General features: G+C 37.7%; 1 non-coding gene across 1 annotated transcript; it reads right to left on the reverse strand.

Moving 5' to 3' along the window:
* Positions 1 to 8777: 8777 nt before the first annotated feature.
* LOC140853498 (small nucleolar RNA R71) lies at positions 8778 to 8884 on the reverse strand. The gene has a single exon (XR_012136568.1). It is a non-coding gene; the product is annotated as a small nucleolar RNA R71 (small nucleolar RNA).
* Positions 8885 to 15036: the final 6152 nt, after the last annotated feature.

Here is a 15036-nt window from a genome sequence, read left to right on the forward strand (position 1 = left end):
CTCTCGATTGAGCTCTCTGTCTTCATTTCACTGTTGCCCAGTCACCTCTCTGACTTGACCGTCGGAGGGTCCCCGCCGGAGCCACCACCGGTCTGTGTGGACTTCCTTTTTTGCAGGCGCTCGTTCCCGGCAACCAGGCGACGAGGAGATTGGCCGCAACAAGGGGATAGTCGGAGATAGAAAAAAAATAACTCAAAGTTGGGAGAAGAGATGACCAACAAGGTCAGAAGCCGATGTGGTTAGGCAAAGACGCGAGGGCTGATGGCAAGATCAATCAGAAGGAGAAGGATAGAATCCCTTTTTTTCAAAAAAAATAATAAAAATAATAAAAATTTAATTCTTTTTAGAAATAATGAAAATTATTTTTAAAAATTAAAAATTAAAGTAATCAAATATATTTTCTTTAATTTGAAAAAGAATAAACCGTATCAAATGCAATCTTAAGGACAACAGACAATGCGTTCGGGGAGGTGTATACTTTGCCAATGGATGAATAAAGGTGAATCCTCCTTCAGCATGAAAGAATACAACCTCGATCCTTGCACTTCTTTGGTAAGAATCAATCCTTGTCTCTGGCATATAAATCAAAGACCGCTGGTTTATCCTATGAAAATTAAGTGCGATGACAATTATGAATGGATCCTATTTTGTCAATTAGGCGAAAAATTATGTTAGGAAGAAATCTATAATTTGTCAGGACAATCAGACTTGCTCTCTCTGATCACAATCAGTCTCTCGACTATGTACCGGTATCTGGTGATGAACCGCCAAAACTAGACCACCGAACGAATTTTGTTTCAACTATAATATCTATAAGCCTCATCGTCCGACTTTCTATCGGTGCCATGGATATGGACATCCAACTATTAGTTAGTACATCGACAGACAGTCGATAATTCTTAATCAACTTTTCTGACGATTCCAAGTCAACCATAACGACTCAATCAATATATCTGATAGCCATTCAACATATCAGAGTCATAAATCGATGGCCAATCAATATATTACAAGCACCGACATACAGTAGGTATGCCCACATCACCGACATATAGTTGGTATATCAAAAATCGTCAGTGCAAAGAGCGCATAATGGCTACTTATCATGATTATTGCTAGATATTAACTGTCCACCCCACGATCATATAATATCAGGATAAGCGGGATCCCACGTGCCTAACCGTCACAGACAGTTAGACCCAGATTGCCTATATAAAGGAGAGGTAAGGGAACAACGAGGATAAGACACTTCTTGACTAATATTCTACCGAAATCTACTTTCAATTATATTGTTCATCACTCTCCACTGACTTAGACATCGGAGGATCTTCGCCGACACAACTTCGGTCAGTATGGACTTATTTTGTAGGTCACTCATTGTCGAACTCAGACACATTCGAGATTTGGCCATAATAGATTGGTGCACCAGAGGGGGACAAGAACGAATCCAGTCATGGCAAAGACAAGAGCCCAGAACAATTCTATCGGCTCCGCTAAGCAACTTTTCTGTCAGAAAAATCTTCCACCTCCACCTCTAATGGTAGAGCCCAATTCTTTGCATCTAGTTGTTGCAATGGGTGCACAATAACTCGCTATTTTATTGCAGTAGATGAAAATACTGACAGAAGCAGTACACAGTCTCCAGCAGTAGCAAACACAGCAGCAGCAGCAGCAATTGATGGTAGAAGAGCTAGCAGCACATACAGTACCATCTAGGCATAGTCGCCACACCCCTCGACGATCTCTTTTTTACCCTTTGGAATGACGATCTGCTCGACATTCCCATCATGTCGAGCCACTACCTTCCTGATACTCCCACCGTGCCGCTCGATGACAGTGATGGTCCCCTTCCCCCTCTCGCCACCACAGTGACAAGAAGGGGAAGAGGCCACGCACGTGCTCAACTTTCTCATCTAGTTCTTCGAAGGATTCTATCCCTGTATTCTCCCAGTAATGGCGACTTGATGACTATGAGTGTAAGTTCAAAAAAATTGACCGTCGACTCATCCAACTTCAGATGGATGGTCGAGGATCCTCCAACGACTTTGGTATCCACACTGCTCCACCCTTCTCCCGACACATCTTAGATGAACCGATTCTAACTCGATTCAAGATGCCACAGATAGAGCCTTATGACAACTCCACCGACTGTCGATCACTTGGAGAGCTATAAGGTTCTCATGACCATTCAGGGGGCAACTGACGTCCTTTTATGCCTTGATTTTTTTACTACAATTCGAAAAGCTGCTCGAGCCTAGTATTCTGATCTTCAGTCAGAAAGCATCCACTCATTTGAGTAGCTAGAGCAGTCATTCATGGCTCACTTCAGCACCAACAAGAGAATGCCATGAATGTCTGACAGTCTCTTCTCCATCAAGCAAAATAAAAAAGAAATTCTAAGAAGCTTTGTGGCGCATTTCAACACCGCCATACTTGAGGTCCGGGACCTCAATGAAGATATGGCCATCTCAACCATGAAGAGGAATTTGAGAGGATCCAAGTTTATATATTCCCTGGATAAGACCCTCCCTCGGACATATGTTGAACTTCTTAAGCATGCATATAAATATATACCTGCAAACAAAAGTGCTACTGACTGGTGCCAATCAAAAGAAAAAGAAATAAAAGAGTGAAGCTCTGATCGAACCTAGTCGAACTTTACTTGGCAAAGGAGCTTCACCCGTCGATAGACTCCGAAGCAGAATAATTACAGCAATAGATATGACTTCTATACTCCTCTCTCTGCTCCTCATACATAGATTTTAATAAAGATTGAGGAAGAAGAATACCTCTATCACCCCTCACCAATGAAAGCACCACCAAAAAGCCGCGACAAAAGGAAATACTGTCGGTTCTATCATGATCACGATTACAATACCGAACAGTGTATTCAACTCAGAGATGAAATAGAAGTCTTGATTCAATGAAGCTATCTCGAAAAATTTTGATGCAACCATCCGACTCAACCTTCTGCTGATCTATAACCTTAGCTTCAATCTGAGAAAATGAATAACAATCAACCAATGACGGGAATCATCAATATGATTTTTGGATAATCGAGAGATTGGGGGACATCTTCTGAAGAAGAGTCGTCTAAAAAGCAACGACATAATAATGTAATCTTTTTTTTCGATGATGATGTTTGAGGAGTACAAACTCCTCATAATGATGCTGTCATCATCTCAACGATGACAGTAAATTATGATGTAAAATTTTTTTTTATAGATAATAGAAGCTCAACAGACATGTTGTTCTACTTTGCTTTCTCCCAAATATGACTACCGACTGACCGACTTAGAAAAATCTCTAAGCCTTTGGTTGGCTTCACTAGAGATGCAGTCAGTGTGGAGAGAAAAATTACTCTTCCTCTGACTATAGGAACCGACCCACGATAAAGCACCGTTCTCTTAATATTCACGATTGTCCGAGTTTCTTTGACTTACAATGCTATACTCGGACGATCAGGACTCAATGCGTTGAGAATGGTTATTTTGACTTACCATCTCCCTATCCGATTCTCAATAAAGAGTGAAGTCGAAGAAATGCGAGGGGATCAACAACTGATCTGATGCTGCTTCATGATTTCAGCTGAAGGCAGCAAGCCTGAAAATCCTTTATCGGTTGACAAACTAGACCAGAGAGATAATAAAAAAAAGAAAGAGCTAGTTGAACAACTAATTTTGATCCCATTGAGAGAGGATGACCCGACTAAAACTATTCAAATCGGATTACAGCTACCTGAGACAGAGCGAAAGCAACTGATAAAACTACTGAGAGCCAATGTCAATATTTTTGTTTGGTCAGCAATGGGTATGCCAGAAATTTTTTTAGAAATAATAACTCACCGATTGAACATCGATCCAAAAGTCAAATCAGTGAGATAAAAGAAAAGATCTTTTATGCCAGAGAAGTAGAAGGTCATTGATGAAGAAGTGAACAAGCTTTCTGCAGCAGGCTTTATCAGAAAAGCTAACTATCCAGATTGGCTAGCCAACATCATGATGGTGATGAAACCCAATAGAAAGTGGAGGATTTGCATCGACTATACTAATTTGAATGAAGCATGTTCGAAGGATAACTTTTCTCTATCACAGATCGAGTAGTTAGTCGATGCAACATCGGGGTATAGACTTCTGAGCTTCATAGATACTTTTTCAGAATATAATCAGATCTGAATGGTGTCTGAAGATAAAAAAAGTACCGCCATTACAATCGATAAGAGCATCTACTGCTACAAAATGATGTCATTCGATTTAAAAAATACCGAAGCAACCTACTAATAGTTGGTCAACAAAATTTTTAAGCAACAAATTGGATGGAATATGAAAGTTTACATCGACGATATGCTGGTGAAAAGCACCGAGACCCACGATCATGTTCAAGATTTAAAAGAAGCCTTCGACACACTTTAACGACATCGGATGAAGTTGAATCAGACTAAGTGTGTATTCGGAGTGACTGTCGAAAATTTTTTTAAATTTCTGAGATCGCAATGAGAAATCGAGGGCAACTCGGAGAAGATAAAAGTCATTATCGACATGAAGCATCCCACTCCAAGAAAGAGATATAGCAACTAAATGGAAAGATTGCCATAATTAGCCGATTCATTTCGAAGTCGGCAGAAAAATATTTATCTTTCTTCAAGATCTTACGATAAGTAAACTTCTCATAGTCAGATAAATATCAACAATCCTTTGAAGATCTGAAAAAATATTTGATGTCTCCCCCACTACTCACAAAACTAAAGAGAGAAGAAATGTTGTATCTTTATTTAGCAACTTCTTTGGAAGCAGTTAGTTCAATCTTTATTCTAGAGGATAAAAATCAAATTCAACGACTAATCTACTACACCAACAAGATACTCCACAATGCTGAGACAAGATATTCGAGGGTAGAAAAGATGATTTACGCCCTGATTATATCGGCTCAACGACTTCGATCGTACTTTCAAGTACACTCAATAGTCATCTTGATAGACCAACCTTTGAAGGTGATCTTATATCAATTAGATACTTTTAGTCAGATGGTAAAGTAGACGATCAAACTCAATAAATTTGACATACAGTATCGCCCACGACTATCAATAAAGGCTCAAATTTTGATCAACTTTATCATCGAGTATACTGTATCTGATGACAGATCTGATCATAAATCTGACGATAAGTTCGAGTAGGTTGAGAATCTACTGGCCAAAACTGAATTGGTATGGGTGCTATATGTTGATGGAGCGTCCAACATCCAAAGAAGCAGGACCGATCTCATCCTCACCAACTCTGAAGGGACTGTGACTGAATATACCATTTGGTTCAACTTCAAAATATCTAATAATCAAACCAAATATGAAGCCTTACTAGCCGGCCTGAAGATTATGAGAGAGCTTGGTGTAGACAACTTAAAGGTCTTTATCGACTCACAACTGATCATTAGATAGATCAAGGGAGAATTTAAAGCCCGAGACTAGATCATGATGAAGTACCTTCAGAATGTGAGGAATCTCATCTAAACCTTCAAATATTTCGAGATCTCTCATATTCTAAGAAGTGAGAATGCACGTGCCGATGTACTATCTCGATTGGTGATTATTTCTTTCAATCTACTCGATCGAATGTTCATCGAATATCTTAAATAATCGAGTATTGATAAGATCGATAAAATGCATCAAATAAATGATGAACCAAACTGGATGGATCCAATCATTCAATACTTAATCGATGGTACCTTTTCGAAAGATTCATTGGAAGCTAAACAATCAAGGTGGATGGTTTCTCAATATGTGTTGATGAATGGATAACTATACAAAAGGTCGTTCTCTCTTTCACTGCTTAAGTGCCTGAGACCTATTGAAGCCGACTATGCTTTCCGAGAAGTTCCCGAAGGGATTTGCAGAAATCACTTAGGGGGTAAATCACTGGCCTATAAAGTTTTACAACAAGGATACTACTAGTCCACAATGAGGAAAGATGCAGTTGAGCTTGTTGGGAGATGCGAAATATATCAAAGGTATGTCAACATATAGCATCAATCAGCAAGTCAATGGACATCAATCATTGTACCATAGCTATTTGCACAGTGAAGAATCGACATACTCAGTCTCTTCCCTCCGACAACCAGTCAAAAAAAATTTTTAGTCGTTGCGATGGATGATTTATGTCACAAATTGACATAAAAAGTATCAATTAATATCTAAATTATCTAACTTTATTAAGAAATTGATACTTGTTATTATATTTTGCAGAAGAAGAGATCATCAATAGAAAGAACAAGGAAAGAGGATTCCAACGGCGCAAATTTTATGCAAAACGGAGTTAAATTGACCCAGGAATTGAAGAATGAAGAAAGAAGACTCAATTGGGTCAAACCCGAGTCAAATCAGATCAAAATTGGTCAAAAATCAACTGATTTGGTGATCTGGTTAGCCGCCTGGTCCACAGCAACAGGCGCATGGACCATGGACCCATCGGCGCACCATAAACCTCCTAAAATCTCTTAGTCCCACATCGGAAGTTTTGAAAACCTTATAACCCCCAAATGCCTATAAAAAGCCCCCAAAGGCCCTTGTTTTATGGATTCTTCCTGGAGATCAAGCTTGTAACCCTAGATAGTGGGGTTTTTAGCTCTCTTTTCAAGCCTCGAGCTTTGAGGTTTTTGTAATAAATTTTTTTTTTATATATAAAATCTTATTTTTATGCAATTTCATCTCTTTACATTATGCAATTTATTTTTCTTGCAATTAGGATAGTTTAATTTATGCAATTTAATTTTATGCAATTAGGATAGTTTAATTTATGAAATTAGGGTAGTTTATTTTTCTGCATTTAAATTTTGCAAGTAGATTTAGATCATGTCTAGCTAAGCATCCCTTCTAGGGTTTGCGATGAAGCTAGATCATGAGTAGGGATTTTACATAGAGTTCTTTCTTTTTCTTAGGGTTTCTTTTTCTTCCTCTTTTGCCAAGAATTTTTGATGAACTACAGTTGGGTCAGAGTCCCTTCATAGTTCATGCTTGATTCAGTGCATAGGAGGAGAAAACCCTAAGGGATCCTAGTTACTACTCCCCTGTAAAGAATCTTGATGGATTATCGTTGGGCCTTAGTCCCTTCATAATCTATGCTTGGGAAAGACAAGAGGAGTAGTCGTTAGGATCAATAAGAAAAATTCTAAGTAGAATTCCCTAATCTAGATCTAGTGGATTCAAAAAATCCTAGATCCTTAGTCTTATTGTCTTTAGCAAACAACTTTCGACTTTCGATTTTTGTTAAAGCTCGCTTGAGCATAGATTTGAAAATCATTTTAAAAACCAAGTCTCTGTGGGATCGACCCGTACTCGCTGGTCGTGCTACTCTGCACACCGTGCGCTTGCGGTTTTATTTACAAATTTTAAGATTTGCACATCAAGTTTTTGGCGCCGTTGCCGGGGATTTGGCGTTTTAAATTATTTTCAAATATTTGTTCTTCGTGCGTTATAACTCTCTTTTTTTTTCTTTAGGTTTCTATATTTAGTTGGTGATTGCTGGAAAACTCAGGTACGCTTCTAATTTCTCTTTTATTATTTTTATTTAATTACTTTTGCTTTTAGACCTAATCATTTGAATTTACTTAATCACAAAAAAAAAAAATATAAAACAAAACAAAAGACATTTCATAATCGTGAAGTAAAATATCAAAATAAAAAAAAAATTCTAAATTAAAATCTTTTACATTCTTGGTCATCTTGTTTATTTGTATTTGCATTTTCATAATTAATCTAAGGGCATCAACCCATTAACAAGATAAGGTGGAGATTTCATTACCCTTCCTTAGCCCAAAAACCATCTCCATCATATTGCATTACCTAGACTTTTAATCTTAAAATCAATTAGACGTCAACCTTAAGGAATTCGAGCTCAATAGGACAAGGAACCCTAAGAGTTCTACCAAGTTTGAGTTGTTTGATTAGTTGGTGTCTAGGCAAGTCCCTGAGGGTGGTTTGTTAAATTGGTTCAGTTGCTGGCCTGGCCAACTCGTTTGGTGTCTAGAAAGGCAACGATGAGTGAACCTCCCACCTCTTATACTTACCTGGCTAACTAGTTGATCAATCTCCACTTGGAAGGTTTGAAGGGTCATCTTGGAACAGTTAGGAGCTGTCTAGATTTAGGTTAACCCTAGGATAGATTGAGTTTAATTTATTGATTCACTTGTTTGAAAAAAAAAAAAAAAAATTTAAAATTTAAATTAATTTGGTTACTTTTCTTTAGATTTAGGACTCCTTAGGATCTTCTCTTTAGAACTTTTTCTCTTTTCTTTCTTTTCCTTATACATAAAAATTTTATTAAAAAAAAAAAAATTATATAAACATCGAGAACCGTACACCTCGTGTGTGGAGAAGAGTGTCGGGTCGTCTAGTTAGGATTGAGTCAATTCCTGTTGTTCCAATGGCTGAACCAATCCAACCCATGACCCTTAAGGATTTGTGTTATCCAGTTGGCTCCATCCAACCATCTTGTATCAGGTTGCCACAACCGACAGCTAACAATTTTGAAATCAAACCTCAAATCATAAATATGCTTCCAAAATTCACAGGATTAGAGGATGCTTATATATTTATTAGAGAATTTGAGGAGGTATGTGCAACCATGAAACTGCAATTAACAGAGGATGAGGTCAAACTTAGATTAATCAACTTTGCCCTTAAGGACAATGCTAAGAAGTGGCTTTATAGTCTGCCAAACTATTCTGTCACTACCTGGGAGGGCTTTGTGAGAACATTTTTAAAAAAATATTTTCCCCATCATAAAACAGCTAGGATTAGGAATGAAATAAATCAATTTTACCAACTAGCTGGTGAATCATTTTGGAAGTACTTTGATCGTTTCAAGAATCTTTTGACCCAATGCCCACACCATGGAATAGAAACTTGGAGACTATGCCAGATCATCTATGAGGGGTTAGATTCAAACTCAAGAACCATGCTAGAGTCCATGTGCCAAGGCCAATTTATGGACAAAGAAACTACTGAAGCTTGGCAATTCTTAGAAGACCTAGCCGAGAAAAATTTACAGTGAGAAACAACTAGGGAACCTGATAAAGCTACACCTTCAAGAGGAGGAATGCATCAAATTCAACCAACCCTAGCATCAGAGGCCAAGATTGCAACCTTAACACGTAGATTGGAAGCCTTAGAATTACAGAGACCAGCCAATGTAAATCAAATATCTGCACCCATGTGTAAAGGGTGCAATGCACCAGACCATGTCTTAGAAGAATGTTCCTACTCGAATGAGTGTGCACAGGTGAATGCCACCTATCAAGGACCATTGAACAATCCTTATGCACCCACATATAACCCAGGTTGGAGGAATCACCCGAATTTCTCATGGTCCCAGAATCCTAATGTAGGCAATCCAAATTTCAATCAGCAAAATCTAAGGTCCAACCCAGTAATGAACAACCCGCCAGGCTTCCATGATAATGACAAGAAAATTACCTCTTTAGAGAAAAGCCTAGAAGCCATGATGAAAACACATACCAGCTTTATGCAAACTACGGGTCAACTCATAAATAATAACACCCAAGCTATAGCCTGTCTGGAAATGCAAGTAAGTCAGCTGGCTTCGACCATTAGTGAACGAGAACATGGTAGGTTACCTAGCCAACATGAGCCAAATCCTAGGAACCAAAATGGTCCACGACCCCAACAAGGAAACCAAGTTAATGGTATAAATGCCATTCATACCTTAAGATCAGAAAAACAAATAGACAATAAGGTAGTTGCACTTGATGATATAGATGACTCATCTGCCGAGTCACCTTCTAAAACTACTACCTTTCAACCTCAAGCACCAGAAACTGAAAATTCACCTAGTCCAGTACTTAAAAGTCCTAGAGCTCCTTTTCCAAACAGACTGAAATCCAATAAATCTGAACATTTAGACAAAATTTTAGAGGTATTTAAACAAGTCCAAGTTAATATTCCTCTTTTAGATATAATCCATTAGGTTCCAACTTATGCCAAATTTTTAAAAGATCTCTGCACTAGGAAAAGGACCACTAATGTACCAAAGAAAGCATTTTTGGCTGCAAGTGTCAGTTCATACCTATCTAGCCATGTGCCAATTAAATATAAGGACCCTGGAGCTCCAACAATTTCTTGTGTTATTGGAGAAACCAATATAAAAAAGGCCTTGCTAGATCTAGGAGCTAGTGTGAATATCCTTCCATATTCGGTGTATGAACAACTAGGATTAGAAAAACTTCAACCTACTGGGATCACATTATAGTTAGCCGATAGATCTCTCAGGATCCCTAAGGGAATGGTCGAGGATGTTCTGATAAAGGTTGAAAATTTCATTTTTCCTGTAGATTTTATTATTTTAGAGACTGAGCCAGTTGCGAATCCTAAAGGACATATACCTGTCATTTTAGGAAGACCATTCTTAGCTACGGCTAATGCTGAAATCAATTGTCGAAATGGTCTAATGAAGTTATCCTTTGGGAATATGACCATTGAGCTTAATATTTTTAACTTAGAACAGGAATCCTCTTCTCATGCTGATGTCAATGTAGTCCAAGATGGTATTTATGAATCCATTGACATTAGTGATGATGAAGTCGACCTAGAGTCTAACCCCTGGTTAATCCATGAGTCTGAGGATGTCAATGAAATACTTAAAGAAAATCAGATTAATCAGGAATCGACACTTCCTACTGAACCAATCATTGAGATGGTGAACTCATCACCTAAACCATCGATAGAGGAAGCACCCATTTTAGAACTGAAGCCCCTCCCAGAACATCTCAAGTATGCATATCTAGGACCCAAAGAAACTTTGCCTGTAATTATTGCATCAGACCTAGATCCCAAGCAAGAGGAGGAGTTATTGTCAGTTCTAAAAGCAAATCAAGAGGCAATAGGTTGGACCATAGCAGATATCAAAGGAATAAGCCCTTCTATAGTTCAACATAGAATATACTTAGAGGAAGAGGCTAAACCAACAAGAGAAGCCCAAAGAAGGCTTAATCCAGTTATGAAGGATGTAGTTAAAAAGGAGATTCTGAAACTCCTAGATAGTGGAATAATTTATCCTATTTCTGATAGCTCTTGGGTAAGCCCAGTTCAAGTAGTACCCAAGAAATCTGGGGTAACAGTGGTCCAAAATGATGCAAACGAACTTATCCCAACTAGGACCCAAACGGGATGGAGGGTCTGTATAGACTATAGAAAGTTGAATGCTGCGACAAGGAAAGATCACTTTCCTTTGCCATTTATTGATCAAATGTTGGAAAGACTAGCCGGACAAGAGTTTTACTGTTTTCTTGATGGATACTCCGGTTACAACCAGATCCCCATAGCCGCTGAAGATCAAGAAAAGACTACATTCACCTGTCCATTTGGTACTTTTGCCTATAGACGAATGCCCTTTGGACTATGTAATGCACCGGCAACCTTTCAGAGATGCATGATCAGCATATTTTCAGATATGATAGAACGATTTCTAGAAATTTTTATGCATGACTTTTCTGTTTTTGGTCTAACCTTCTCCGAATGTCTGAATCACCTGCAATTAGTTCTAGAACGATGTAAGGAGAAGCACCTAGTTCTCAACTGGGAAAAATGTCAGTTTATGGTCAAACAGGGAATAGTTCTTGGCCATGTCATTTCTAAAAAGGGGATTGAAGTGGACAAGGCCAAAATAGATCTAATTGCAAGTCTTCCACCACCTAAATCTGTGAAAGAAATACGTTCATTTTTAGGTCATGCTGGATTCTATAGAAGGTTTATTGCCAACTTTAGCAAAGTAGCACGTCCACTGACTAATCTTTTGGCAAAGGATACTAAATTTGAATTTACTCATGAGTGCTTGGAATCCTTTGAATTTCTAAAAAATGCACTTGTATCAGCTCCAATCATTCATCCTCCTGTCTGGTCTGAACCATTTGAATTAATGTGTGATGCGTCCGATCATGTTGTGGGTGCAATCTTAGGTCAACGAATAAATAAGCTGCCTAGAGTGATATATTATGCAAGTAAAACCTTAAATGATGCGCAGCTTAACTACACCACAACTGAGAAGGAGTTCCTTGCCGTTGTCTTTGCTTTAGAGAAATTTAGATCTTATTTGGTTGGGACCCACACCATTGTTTACACCGATCACTCAGCCATTAGACATCTCCTAGCAAAGAAGGATGCCAAGGCACGTTTAATCAGATGGATTTTGCTCCTTCAAGAATTTGACCTAGAAATTAGGGACAAGAAAGGCACTGAGAACGTTGTAGCAGATCATTTGTCCCGAATTCCAGTTGCACCATCTAGTGAACCACCCATCAATGAATCTTTCCCAGATGAGCAACTCATGTCTTTGTCTACTGAACCTTGGTTTGCTGATATTGTAAATTATTTAGCCATAGGCAAGATACCTTCTCATTGGACTAAGCAGGATAAATATAAATTCTTTGCCCAAGTGAAGTATTTCATTTGGGATGATCCTTATCTTTTTAAACAATGTCCTGATCAAATTATTAGAAGGTGTATCCCAGATAACGAAGTCATGAATATTTTATCTTTTTGTCATGATCAAGCATGTGGGGGTCACTTCGCGTCTAAGAAAACTGCTGCTAAGGTTCTCCAATGTGGTTTTTATTGGCCCAATTTGTTTAAGGATGCTCACGAATATTGTAAAAATTGTGCTCAATGTCAGAAAATGGGCCGAATCACCAAGCGACACATGATGCCACTCAACCCAATCTTGGTAGTTGAAGTTTTTGATGTTTGGGGGATCGATTTCATGGGACCATTTCCAAATTCCTTTGGAAATGAATATATTCTAGTAGCAGTTGATTATGTTTCAAAATGGGTAGAAGCAATTGCATGTAGAACACCCGATAGCAAAATGGTCATTAAGTTTCTTAAAGAAAATATTCTCTCCCGTTTCGGTATTCCTAGGGCAATCATTAGTGATCGGAGAACCCATTTTTGTAACCGACCTTTTGCAACATTGATGAAAAAGTATAATGTCACCCACAAATTGGCCACACCATATCATCCTCAAACTAGTGGGCAAGTTGAAGTGTCAAACCGACAAATCAAACAGATCCTGGAAAAAACTGTTAATGCCAATAGAAAGGATTGGTCTTTAAAATTAATTGATGCACTTTGGGCATACCGAACCGCTTTCAAGACCAATCTAGGAATGTCTCCTTATAGGATTGTGTTTGGTAAACCATGTCACTTGCCTATTGAGATAGAACACAAAGCCATGTGGGCCATCAAACAACTAAATACAAATTTGAACGATGCTGGAAACCATAGGAAGCTTCAATTGAATGAATTAGAAGAACTTAGAAATGAAGCCTATGAAAATGCAAGGATATACAAGGAACGAACCAAAGCATTTCATGATCAATCAATTATAAGAAAAACTTTCAATATCGGACAAAAGGTGCTCTTATATAACTCTAGATTACATCTGTTTCCAGGAAAGCTTAGGTCTAGATGGACAGGACCATTTTTAGTAAAGGAAGTTTTTTCACACGGAGCTGTTGAGATTGAAAACCCAAGTAATGGTGTTATCTTTAAAGTTAATGGTCAACGATTAAAACCATTCTTGGAATTACCTGTCAAGACTGTTGAAGATGCCATGGTTCTTTATGAACCAACTTATTCTGATTAAGTTGCTTCGAGGTTTGGTCTGGCTGAAGACATAAAACTTAGCGCTTCTGGGAGGCAACCCAGCTTATTTAATTTCTAATGCTTTCTTTGTTTTCAGTTTGCTTAGGACAAATAAATTAGATAAACTCCATTGGGGACAATGTCGGTCAAGTTGAGGGGAGAGCTTGAACAAAATCAGGTGTTATCATTTCCTTTTCCTTCCACTATGAGTTATTTCTTGCATTTAATATATTATGTAAAAAAAAAAATAATAATAATAATAATAATAAAAATATATATATATATATATGAAATAAATTAATCTATAAAAGAAATAAGAGTAAGTTAGAAAGTATTTGCTAATGTAGTGAGTCACGGAGAAGATTAGCTGGTTAGACTCTTGGTGGCTTAGGTCATTTAAAGACTATTAGCACTTCCAATTGCACATGCACACTAACAAGGTAAAGTAGGTGTTAATTGTAAGGCCAATTAAGGATTTGAGTATTATTTAAATTAGATAATTTTCTCTACACCCCAATTGAAGAAATTTGAATTTAAGGAAAGAGCTACCTGCCTGAAATAAAATGCAAAACACAGAGTAAATGTGGATTGTCCTAAGCCTAGTAACCGGGTCTCTTCACCTAAGTCAAGTGTTGAGATTCGCGTCAAACGGTGGTGGGAAGGCCAGGATGCTCAGCAAAAAAAAAAAAAAAAAAAAAAAAAAAAAAAAAAACAGTGTGAAAGCTACCTTAGTTCTTTGTTTAATCTGGGGTGTATAGAAAATTAATCGAACTAAGTTATGAAAAATGATACAATTGGCCTGTACAAGTTAATACTGAAATACTAAGTTAGTTATCACTCACACAAGTGCTATAAAACTTTAAGTGTACTCTAAGAAAGCTTCTAAGTAGACTGACTACCGATTCTAATTCGAAGCTCATTACTTAGTAATACTAGAAAATTTTTTGAATTTTGATCTTAAATTAATTTGCAAAGGAAGGATCTTTTTGGAATATGATCTTATTTTGGTACATTGCTAAGGGACTAGCAATGATTAAGTTGGGGGGTGTGATTTATGTCACAAATTGACATAAAAAGTATCAATTAATATCTAAATTATCTAACTTTATTAAAAAATTGATACTTGTTATTATATTTTGCAGAAGAAGAGATCATCAATAGAAAGAACAAGGAAAGAGGATTCCAACGGCGTAAATTTTATGCAAAACGGAGTTAAATTGACCCAGGAATTGAAGAATGAAGAAAGAAGACTCAATTGGGTCAAACCCGAGTCAAATCAGATCAAAATTGGTCAAAAATCAACTGATTTGGTGATCTGGTTAGCCGCCTGGTCCACAGCAACAGGCGCATGGACCATGGACCCATCGGCGCACCATAAACCTCCTAAAATCTCT

The sequence above is a fragment of the Elaeis guineensis genome, chromosome 13 (assembly GCF_000442705.2).
Source record: "Elaeis guineensis isolate ETL-2024a chromosome 13, EG11, whole genome shotgun sequence".
Lineage (NCBI taxonomy): Eukaryota > Viridiplantae > Streptophyta > Magnoliopsida > Arecales > Arecaceae > Elaeis > Elaeis guineensis.